The following is an 11,787-nucleotide window of genomic DNA, read 5'->3' as shown; positions in this document are numbered from 1 at the left end:
AATATTTCCCACACAATTTTGTCTCCACTGTTCACCTCAACCGTGGAAGTAGAATGTGGAGGGAAACCCCCCTGGAATCCCCATTTTCTGTGTGGCCTGTGAACCCCAGTTCAAATGGTCCTCAGACATTCTGCCCACATCCTCACAAGAACAATCAAAACAGAATCCTTTCACACACACGTATATACATATATATATAGAGAGAGTACACAACATGGATTTAGTAGTTGAAAAAAACATCTAAATCAACCCCATCAGCCCTACATTCTCTATGTAAGTATTTAGTGCAGTGGTTCTTAACCTGGGTTCGATCGAACCCTAGGGGTTCGGTGAGTCGGTCTCAGGGGTTCGGCAGAGCCTCCGCCATGACATGCATGGCTCATTTTGTGCACCAGTAAAAAAAAATCACATTTTATTTTTCACTAAAGAGGGGTTCAGTGAATGCGCATATAAAGCTGGTGGGGTTCGGTACCACCAAAAAGGTTAAGAACAACTGATTTAGTGGAATGGTTCTTCCCTGGTCAAACAATGTGGTTGCAACTGAACATACAAAAAGTCCTCGAAATTTTAATTAAGTCAAACCTGCTGCGGCTTTTCTTGATACGCTGTATGAACACAGACTGAATGAGGCCATACATGGCCAGGCCAGACCACTAACTAGTCCCCACTGGTACCTCTTATTAATGTGGGGCTAACTGATGGAGACAAGCCAAAGTGGGGGAAGGAGACTGGATCCCCCTTTGGAACTACTGTGACTCTTTGAGTTTGTGCATGTTCTTCCCTCAGTGGAGGAAATGCTACCCCTCTGGAGACTACAGTACCATTAGCATGAAGACGGAAACTGGCCGGCTTTGTCTTCCCAACTTCCCATTGGAGCGGACATGGCAAATATAAAGTCAGAGATAGAGGATAGAATAAGCAGGCAAAGGAACTTTCTGACTGTGTGGTTAGTTGTTGGAGACGTTTAGGTAAACAAACCCCTGAACTGAGTATCTCAGCACCCAACAATTGTCTTTTTTTTTCTTTTTTAAAAAACTAAAGTAGATGAATGATAAAAATATACTTTGACCAATTCTACCATTCTGTGTGTTAACCAGTGACAAGTTTATTTTAGTAACGGGTTGTGTAAAATAATCTTTTTAGCTGGAGCTTTAAAGCAAAAATACAGTTAGGTCCATATGTATTTTAACACTGACACTGTTTACTGAAACATGTTCCAATTATAGTTATATAATGGACATAGACATAATGTGTAGACTCTCATTTTTGGTATTCACATTTAAACTGGATAAATGGTTATCTCAGTTAAGAAGATAAGAGGTGTGGTGCTTACATTTGGAAGATTTTGCTGTGAACAGACAACATGCAGCCAAAGAAGCTCTCCGTGCAGGAAGAAACTGCGAAAACAGAAAAAAAAAACCATCAGAGAAATTGCTACAATATTAGAATTTGCAAAATCTACAGTTTGGTACATTTTGAGAAAGAAAAAAAGGCGCTGGTGAGCTCAGCAACACAAAAAGACCTGGATGTCCACAGCAACAGTGGTGGATGATCGCAGAATCATATCCATGGTAAAGAGAAACCACTTCACCACATTAAACCAAGAGAACAACACTTTCCAGGTGGTAGGTATATCGATACCCAAATCTAACATATAAAGAGAAGACTGCATGAAAGTAAACACAGAGGACTCACTGCAAGCCACTCATAAGCTTGAAAAATAGTAGTTTGAACTTGGCTATACAAAAAACATCTAACAAAGCCAGCACAGTTCTGGAAAAACATTCTTTGGGCAGATGAAACCAAGAATGATGGCAAGAAATTGGAAATGGAAAGAAGTGATGACGTGACACAGGACAGAAGCAGCCAAATTAATTCTGAGGTGTTTGGAGACATACTGTCTGCTCAAATCCAGCTAAATGCAGTCAAATTGAACATACATTTCACTTGTTGAAGACTAAACTTCAGACAGAAAGCAAACAAGCAAACAGAACTGAAAGCCGCTGCAGTAAAGGCCTGGCAGAGCATTAAAAAAGGAGGAAACCCAGCATCTGTTGATGTCGGTGAGTTCAAGTCTTGCTGTCATTCCCAGCAAAGGGTTTTCAACCAAGTATTAGAATTAGTATTAGAATTGAATTATAGCTGGGAGTCTGCACTTCAACTTCATTTGAGTTGTTTCATTTAAAATTCATCGTGGTGATGTACAGAACCAAAATTAGAAAAAGTTGAAACAATCTCTGTTCAAATATTTATGGAACTGTAGTGATGAGAATTTGCAAATTAATGATAATCCATCTCATAAATTATGACACACTGGTCTCCCCTACATAAGCTGCCTTTATGGGGTAGAAGTATTACTCTTTCGGATCAATACCAAAATCTGCAGCATTGCACAGCACTAAAACACAAACTCACAGTCACACTGATCCTGTATTTCATTGCTCCGACTTGACAGTGTCAAGAAACAGAACCTTAATCACTAACTGCCAGTCAACCATATGAGGAGCAGCTGCAACCCCGTGTCTGACACAGAACCTGCTGCATCATGTTCAAAAGATTGGAGTTTAAACCAGCAGAGGAATAACAGAGTGGAGGTATTCCCACCTGATGAACCATTAACAATATAAAAGCTTCCAAGTGCTCCATTAGCGCCTTTAGTCCCAGTGTTAACTTTACAAAAGTGAGATGACTTGCCAAACCCTTTTATAATACACTATTTGCTGCACTATTATGATTCAACATTCAAACACACAATATTTAATTTCTAACAGGTGCTGGATGAAGCTTGAATGCTATCAGGTAAAAAAATTATAAAGGTAGATACGAGTTTGGGCTGCGAGCCAAGAGTGATTATAGACTTTCTGATAATGTTTACCAGTGCACCTGCAGAGTGTGGAAAGCAAAGCAAACAAAGGACACCAATTACTGTTGGCCTGAAGACACAATGGTACATGCGGATAAAAGCACACTGTCAGCATGTCTGAGTTTTTGGAGACGTATCACAACTGAGGCTCTTTAAATTCTGTGCGGGGGGAAATATTTTTTTCATGACTAGGATTTCTATATCAATATAGTACAGTAATACCAAACCATTTTGATAAGCTTGTGAAGAAGTTTTTTTTCTATAGTCATCACTGATATGTACCATGTGTTTATTTCAAATTGAAAAGTTTTCATGACAAGTTTAGAAGCAACCAAACACTGATCAAGTACTTGGAGCTCTTATTCCTCTAGAGCTGCATTTTAGTCCAAAGATGTTGTGATCATTAAGACAGTCCTTTGCACTCTTAAATATTCTTTCATTATCAAGATTTTGGCCACCCCACATACTGTCTAAAGGTTAGTTTACAGTCATAAAGTTCTTTGTTGTGATTACCATGATGCCCTGTTTCAACTTCTCCTGAACAAAAGGTGTCCCCACTCAGAAAATAGCCTCTGTACCTGTGCTGGAATAGAAGAAGTCAAGACAAAAAAAACTTTTCAATGTTTTCTCCAGCGTGCTTGATCTTTTCTAGGTGCAGCAGCATTTCCCTTTATAAAATACTGATAAATCCATGAAATGATAAACCTACCCTCTTGTACACTTGTGTCTTCAACCTGGACATGACAGCCATGCAGTCTGCACCTGCTTGACAAAAATCAAGACGTGTATTAAAATCCTAAATGATACCACAGCAGGGCAGCAGTTATTATGTCACTTTTGGCACACCTCCATTCTCAAGGGCTATAGTGGTGAACATGAACTAGGTGTCACCAGAGACCAAATAATGTAGTTGTCAACGTCAATGTAGCTGCCATGGTATCACCCACTGGTTTCTGAAATCTCACTCCTAGCAGCAACAGCAGAAAGGCTCATCTTGAGGCAGATGAGCCTTTCTGCTGTTGTCATGTTTGGTGCAACCCCCCCCCCAAAAAAAAAAAAAAAAAAACCCCAGAGGTGACTTATTATGATTGACAACTCATCACCCAATGATTGTGAGATCATCCAGGTAATCCTCCATTCTGAAACATGGCATGTTTGAAATAGAAAAAATAGACTTAATTTTTTGCTTAATATGCTCCCAAATGATTGACTGGGACACTAAACTCATCAAGAAAGTGTTCAAAGAGGTCAAGAGAGAAAGCCATTTTCCCATAGACTTGTATAGAACAGGAAGTCTTTTTGCAACCACAGCTATCGCCATCTGGTGGCCTTCAGATAGAATGCAAGTTTTTTTTGGCGCTTGGCTTCATTTTTCTGAGCCTGAAGGTAGAGTCCCGATCAAAAGTTTAAGACCATTTGAAAAATGGCAAAAAAAAATTTGCATGATTGGAAAGAAGATATGGAAGTGAGACATAACATTTTTTGAGCATGCAATTTATTAAAAACAGCGCTTGAACTGAAACAGGCAGCTTTACAGCTGATCAAAAGTTTAGGATCACATGCCTTTAAAAGGCTAGATCTGTGCAAAAATGTGCATTCACTGTCAATTTTCTGTCAGGTAGTCACGGTGTCATGACGTTCTAATGGGAAAGGCAAAAAACTTTCCCTTTTTGAACATGGTTGGGTGGCTGAACTGCATAAACAGGGTCTCTTGCAGCGCACCATCGCTGCTGAGGTGAGACGCAGTAAGACGGTTATTTGGAATTTGATGAGTGATTCTGAGGGTTATGGAACAAAAAAGTCAAGTGGAAGACCCTCAAAAATTTCACCAGCACTGAGCCAGAGGATCCAGTTGGCTGTCCATCGAGACACTGGACGATCCTCGACCCAAATTAAGGCTGTTACTGATGCTGGCTGCAGCTCCATAACCATCACACGGCACCAGAGACTGATGGGCAAAAATGACTTCAAAGGCTTCGTCTCTTTGAACGCCACAGAACTGACTGTTTGGACTTTGCAAGAGAGCACCAAACATGGGGGACTGAAAGATGGAAGAAAGTTCTATTCTCTAATGAAAAGAAATTTAACCTTGATGGTCCTGATGGTTTCCAATGTTACTGGCATGACAATCAGTTCCCACTTGAGATGTTTTCCATGCGCCACAGAGGAGGGGGCGCCATAATGGTCTGCGGTGTGTTTCCTTCAGTGGAAGAATGGAGCTTCAGGAGGTGCAGGGGCGTCAAACATGTCCAGATGTTGCAGACAGCATCCCTCATGACTGGGGGCCCTCGTCTGTGTGGTAACGACTGGGTTTTTCAACAGGACAACGCTACAGTACACAATGCCTGCAGGACAAGGGACTTCCAGGAGAAGACATCACTCTTTTGGACCATCCTGCATGTTTCCCTGATCTAAATCGAATTGAGAACCTTTGGGGATGAATGGCAAGGGAAGTTTACAAAAATGGACAACTGTTCCAGACTGTAGATGCCCTTCGTGCGGCCGTCTTCACCACTTGGAGAAATGTTCCCACTCACCTTATGGAAACGCTTGCATCAAGCATGCTGCAACATTTTTTGAAGTGATCAACAATAATGGTGGAGCTACTCATTCATGTTTGAAACTTTTATTTCTGTTTTGGGTGGTTTACAGGGTTTTTTGTTTTGGAGTTGTGGTCCTAAACTTTTATTCACCTAAAACAGCCTGCAGACAAAACATTTTTGTAGCAAAAATGTTGTTTTTGTAGCAAAAATGGTTTTTGTAGCAAACATTTTTGTAGCAAAAATGTTTTGTCTCTCTCCCATTTCTTCTTGTTGCATGTTCAAGCTCATCTTGGAACTTTGTTAAGATCCAACCATGCAAAATAAGATTGTTTTGCCATTTTTCAAGAGCAACAAACATACAGTCTCCATCAAATGGCCCATTCACTCATTTTTGAGCGACCTTTGCTAAAATCGGCACTCAGCTTTTTAAGAGGTTAATTAATTAATTAAGAGGTTATTAATCTATTTTCTGAAGCAAAAATTAGTCTTTAGTAGAGCTAATGGGTTTGCAGCTAAGACTCACAAAAAAGGTGAACTGAGGTGCCAATGCATCACCCTTTTCATTTAATTTTGATTTTATCATATTTTGTTGAAACATACTAAGCAAGCCATCTATATTACAGTTTTTTACAGTCGCTAACAAGCGTTTGTCCAAACAGTTGTCACATTTGCAAAACTCTAAACACAATTAGCACAGCATCGGTCTGTTGTACCATTCACACATTTCATGTCGTGTTCACCCAATATGCAGTCAGTGAACACATTTCCACAATGCTTACATTTTCTTAACAGACAAGCTATACCTCCCAACAAAATTATGGACTGTTTTTGTAGTATCTACGAATGTTAACACACAACATCCCACAATAGCAAAAACAATATTCCAAACCTTAGATACAGTATAAAAGCCTCTGCTTCTGCAATGATATCAGTACAAAAACAATATCAATATCAAAAATATATCTCAGCTGATAATAAACAAACAACTGAATAATTGAGACACAGCTTATTTATGTTGGGTAAATTGGGCCAACCACAGCTTCTTCCATTCTGGCTTAGACTCAGTGGGGTTTATAAGGCAAGACCTTGAGGAGTGATGTTTTTGGAAACAAAAAAAAGACAAACAATGTAATGTCTGGTCGAGGAAGAGTAAGAGCAAGGGGCCCAGGGAGAAGAGCAGGCCCAAGGAGAGGGCAAGGTAGAGGTGTAAGAATGCGTGGTGGTGGCATTCCAAGGGCTGCAAGAACAGTAGTCAGTGATGAAATTCGTGCCACTATCATTGACCATGTAATCAACCATGGTCTTTCACTAAGAGAGGCTGGTGAAAGAGTGCAGCCCAATTTGAGGCGGTCAACGGTTGCCTCCATTATACGCATCTTTCAACAAACCAACAGGTAAGTATTGCATTTTACATGGATTGTTTCTATTCTCACTTGACATGTCAATATGGTCATACAGTAATGCATATGTTGAATTTTTTGTCTTTCTAAAGAATGCAACGTCTTCCACCCTCTGGGGGAAGAGGAAAGCTCCTCAGTAATGATCAGGAGCTTGCCATTGTAGAAATGGTTACTGCAAATAATGCAATAAAACTGCGTGAAATTCAAACTAGAATTGTGGCGGACCATGAGATATTTGACAATATCGATAGAATCAGCCTCACAACCATTACGCGGACATTGTCCAAACACAGAGTGCGGATGAAGCAGCTCTACACTGTTCCCTTTGAGAGGAACAGTGAGAGGGTCAAGGAGCTACGATGACAATATGTCCAGGTATAGTGTATATTCAATCCAATGTCCAGTTCTATAAGCTTTGCACTTTGCAAGTAGGTAACCTACACAATACTAGGTTACAGTACAGTATGGTATACAGTAATAACATGACTTACATAAACTTTGTTTCAGAGAGTTATGGAATTGGAGGCCAACCAGGCCCCTCATGAATTCATATACATCGATGAGGCAGGATTCAATCTGGCCAAAAGGCGTCGACGTGGACGAAATGTAATTGGAAAAAGGGCCACAGTTGATGTGCCAGGACAGAGAGGGGCAAACATTACCATGTGTGCAGCAATTGCAAATGCAGGATTACTCCTTCACAGATGTCAGGTTGGACCCTATAATACAGAGCGCTTGCTTGCCTTTCTCAATGATCTCCACCAGCGCCTGGTTCCAGAGCAGGGTCAGGAGGGTGAAAACATGAGGACCTTTGTAATTACCTGGGACAATGTGGCTTTCCATCACTTGCAAGCAATAACAACATGGTTTGAAGTCCACCCAAGACTGGTGAGTCTCTTCCTTCCACCCTATTCACCTTTCCTCAACCCCATAGAGGAGTTCTTTTCTGCATGGAGGTGGAAGGTTTATGACCATCAGCCACATGACCAGATGTCCCTCCTTGAAGCCATGGATGCCGGCTCCAGGGACATCACAGTTGACGATTGCCAAGGGTGGATCCGACATACCATGCGGTTTTATCCCAGGTGTATCGACTTGGATAACATCAGATGTGATGTTGATGAAAACATGTGGCCTAACCCTGAAGATCGCAGAGATTAGATGCAAATTTTTTGCCTTTTTTAAGCCCCCCTCCCCCCCCCCCCCCCCTTTTTTTTTTTTATCTTGGCTTTTTGCTGTTGTTTTTTTGTTCAGAATGCTCTTGTGTGTTTCATGGATATTTTGTTCACTGTAAGCAATACTGTAAAACTTTCTCTGTCCTATCATACCGTGTTTCTACTGTACCTCCTGTGGTAAACAGTAAAGAAACAAAAACTTGTTTGCTTTTTACTGGAATGCTTTTGAATGTGAACATTACTGTACATGTGGACTTACAGTTACCAACCAAGACATTTCTGGTGTCAATATGGTGGATTGCATGTTTCGCATGCAAATACCTGTGACACTGAAACATAAAAGTCTATGCAGTTTTTGTAATGTCAATAATAGCCAGTATTTTGAAACCTGGTGTACTTTGATTGACTGCATGTACCTTGTGAAGTGAAAACAAGTGTTATTCTTTGACAGACTAATTTCATTTTGAGTCAGATTTATAGTGTTTTTGTACAGTTAGTGTGTGCAGAGAAAGATGTGTTCTAATTTTGAAATGAGGAGTTAGTATATATTTAACAAAGTGTATTTTTGGGAAGGATATTATCCATTTGGCCAATTGTGTTTTGTAGGTGTGGGTCTGTGTTAAGAGTTTAGAAAAAGTATCTGAAGTATGGGTAGGCGCTTGTTAGCGACTGTAAAAAACTGTAATGTGTAGGGAGATATTTCTATGGATGTTTTATTACTTAAGCAAATGAAAACAATCTCAAGACCTTCTTTTGCTTCTTTTCTTTCTTTCTTTCTTTCTTTTTTTTGGCTGCAACACCACCACTATTTACTTCATAATTAGGTACTGATGAAATACTGCACACACAATAATTATAGTTCCAAGTTCATTTAACAAGAATGCCAATGAAATGCTATCAGCACAGTGCTCAGTTTACTCTCTTATCAAGGATTTCACTAAGCTACATTACACACAAGCAAATTGGCATCAAAGTGGTGTGCATTACTGCATCATTAGACTAACTCGTGTTTGCCTGCACAATATGTGTATGTAGTGGTGCATGAGCTTTGGTGTGTGTGTGTGTGTGTGTGTGTGTGTGTGTGTGTGTGTGTGTGTGTGTGTGTGTGTGTGTGAACAGTGTGTGAACTTGCAGACACAAAGCTATGTGCAAGAACTTTCCGGCTTGAAGCACTGTGGCATCTGTCCAGTGTAGTCTGCTTTGCAGGATTAGAGGAAAAAAACATACAAATACATATAAACAAACATGAATCAAGGCACGTATTGTTAATTCCCTCGAGAACGTGACCACAAACTGGCACTGTAATGCAAAGAGGAAGTGTTGGGTCTCGCTGCCGAGGAACTTCAAAGCCCAAGATGGGATGCTCATTTGCTCAGAGAGATTTTCTATTAAGATGCTATTGCAGCAATGCACCACAGCAGCACGATCACACATCCAGGAAAACCCACATTTAGAATCTTGTCGTTGGTCATTGTTTGACCTCATTCTTTTTCACAATGTTCCTTGGTATCAGTGCTCACTCACGTATTTGCATATTTTGGTTTTTTGAAGTCTTTGGCTTGAGGAAGAGACAGTATATATATATGTGTGCATATATATGTGTGTGTATATATATATATATATATATATATATATATATATATATATATATATATATATATATATATATATATATATATATTAGGGGTGCAACGATATTCGTATCGATATTGAACCGTTCGATACAGTGCTTTCGGTTCGGTACGCGTATGTATCGAACAATACAACATTTGTAATTTATTTTATCAACTTTCCTTCTGACGATGCTGTCTGTGTGGAGCGCTCAGTGAATCTGCGTTCGACTACTCCGCCTAGGCTGCACTGTCGAGCGCAGATCCACTGAGCGCTCCACACAGACAGCATAGTCAGAAGGAAGAGCGCAGGGCACCTCCCCCACCCTCATTCAGATCTGGCGTTTGGAATTATTTTGGTTTTCATGTGACGTATGACCCTGAAGGTAAGCGAGTCATGGACTAAAGTAAAACAGTATGTTGGATGTGCCATGCAATGCTCAATTACATGGGTGGGAACTAGTGTGTTAGCGCAGTTAGCTCGTTAACGTGTTGGCCGTCTAGCCCCATGCACGGGGCGATCGGCGGTAGCTCGTTAACGGAGATTTGCCATGTTGTGGTGTTAAGGTCATTTCAACGAGATTAACCTGAAAGCACTAGTGGGAACACAACGAATATGACTGCACATTTACGCCGACATCATCCTAGTGCAAAGACAAAAACAACAAGCATGTGTAACCCAGTTCCTAAAATCATCTCAAACAGAAAGAGAAGAAAAATTAAAACATTTAATGTTCATTGTTCTGTTCTTACTGTCCCGGTTAATGAAAGTGAAATGAGATCAAAATAATTATTTAAACATAGAAGGGATGCAGATTATATATGATATGCTCTGGTCAAACAAGGGTTAAGTTTCTCAGAGGGTTGATGAGCTCTGATGAGAGCCTATTGTTTTACTCCACTCCTCACATGTCAGCCAATCGGTGAAGCTCTAGGCAGCTCTTGTCCCTCCTTAGTACCAGCTCCCAAGTTTTCAGTCTCTTGCTTCTACAGCCGAACAGAGCAGACGGACTAAAACTTTTGTTATCGGTAAGCTGGAGAAATTAACCTCTAACGAGTTAAAAGAAATACCATCTAAACTGATATTTTTCACAAATTATGTATTTGCACTTGTTGTTGTCAAGGACAGAGCGAAACCGGAGGGTTTACTGAGCTGTGGCTCCATGTAAATGCTGAGCATCCACTCGACGGCGGTAAGCTAAATGTGGCTAATCAGACACGTGATGTGCGGAGTGTGGGTACAGTTGTTCGATGTCTCTGAAACGCACTGTTGTTATGCTAGTTAGATCGTTAACTAAGTCATTAACGTGAAAAGCTGTAAATGGTTAAAGCAGCTAAAAATAACTTTATGAGAGATAATTGTAAGCAGACTTTATCCTGCTTCCTGTTTAAATTTTGATGTCAATCGGTTGTTTTACAATACTCAGTATTGAACACTTGGAGGTAATTTTTAGTGTATTTCCACTTGTACTAGTAGGCCTATGGTACAAGCGGGATTAAGCACGTCTATTTTAATACTCCTATTTGTGGACTGAGTCCTTGTGTTTACGTGTTATTGAAATTGATTATTTGCACTTTGTTCAATTTCTGATAAGCATTTGCATATTATTCCATTTCTTAAAAGGGGTAATATACTTATTTATTTGTGATTAGATATATATGTACAGTGAGTTTATTTTGATCGATGTAATTAATGTTTACAATGAAAGTGAATTATATGGTGACTATAATTCCTGAATGTTTAAAACCGTGTAGATAATCTTTAATGTTACTGCAGGTTACAAATAATTGAACCTTGATACTGTGAAATTTTGGATATTGCTACTTTGACCTTTGAAACTTGATATTTTAATGTTGTACAACATGACTGAACTGATGATGATTGAATTGATGATAGCTGATCTGAATAGTAGTTACTGCACTGTGACACTACTTTAGTTTAATTTGTGAGAGTTATCCTTAAAGGGCACGTGACATATATTTGGCCATTGTTTATAGGTCAGGTTTTTATATGGGACGAATCCAAAGACCAGGTCAGCGATTCCAGAACCCAGAGTGTTCCAGTGTTCACTGGCTGGCGAGCCAACCCAAGATCCTAGGAGACGATATACATGTACACGCACGCTCATTTGCACATTGATGGACTACAATCCTCTACTGTACAAGTAGTACGGTAGGACAGACAATCACACACAC

This window comes from Rhamphochromis sp. 'chilingali' (genome assembly GCF_963969265.1).
Source record: "Rhamphochromis sp. 'chilingali' genome assembly, chromosome: 16".
NCBI lineage: Eukaryota > Metazoa > Chordata > Actinopteri > Cichliformes > Cichlidae > Rhamphochromis > Rhamphochromis sp. 'chilingali'.
This window is presented reverse-complemented; position numbering follows the sequence as displayed.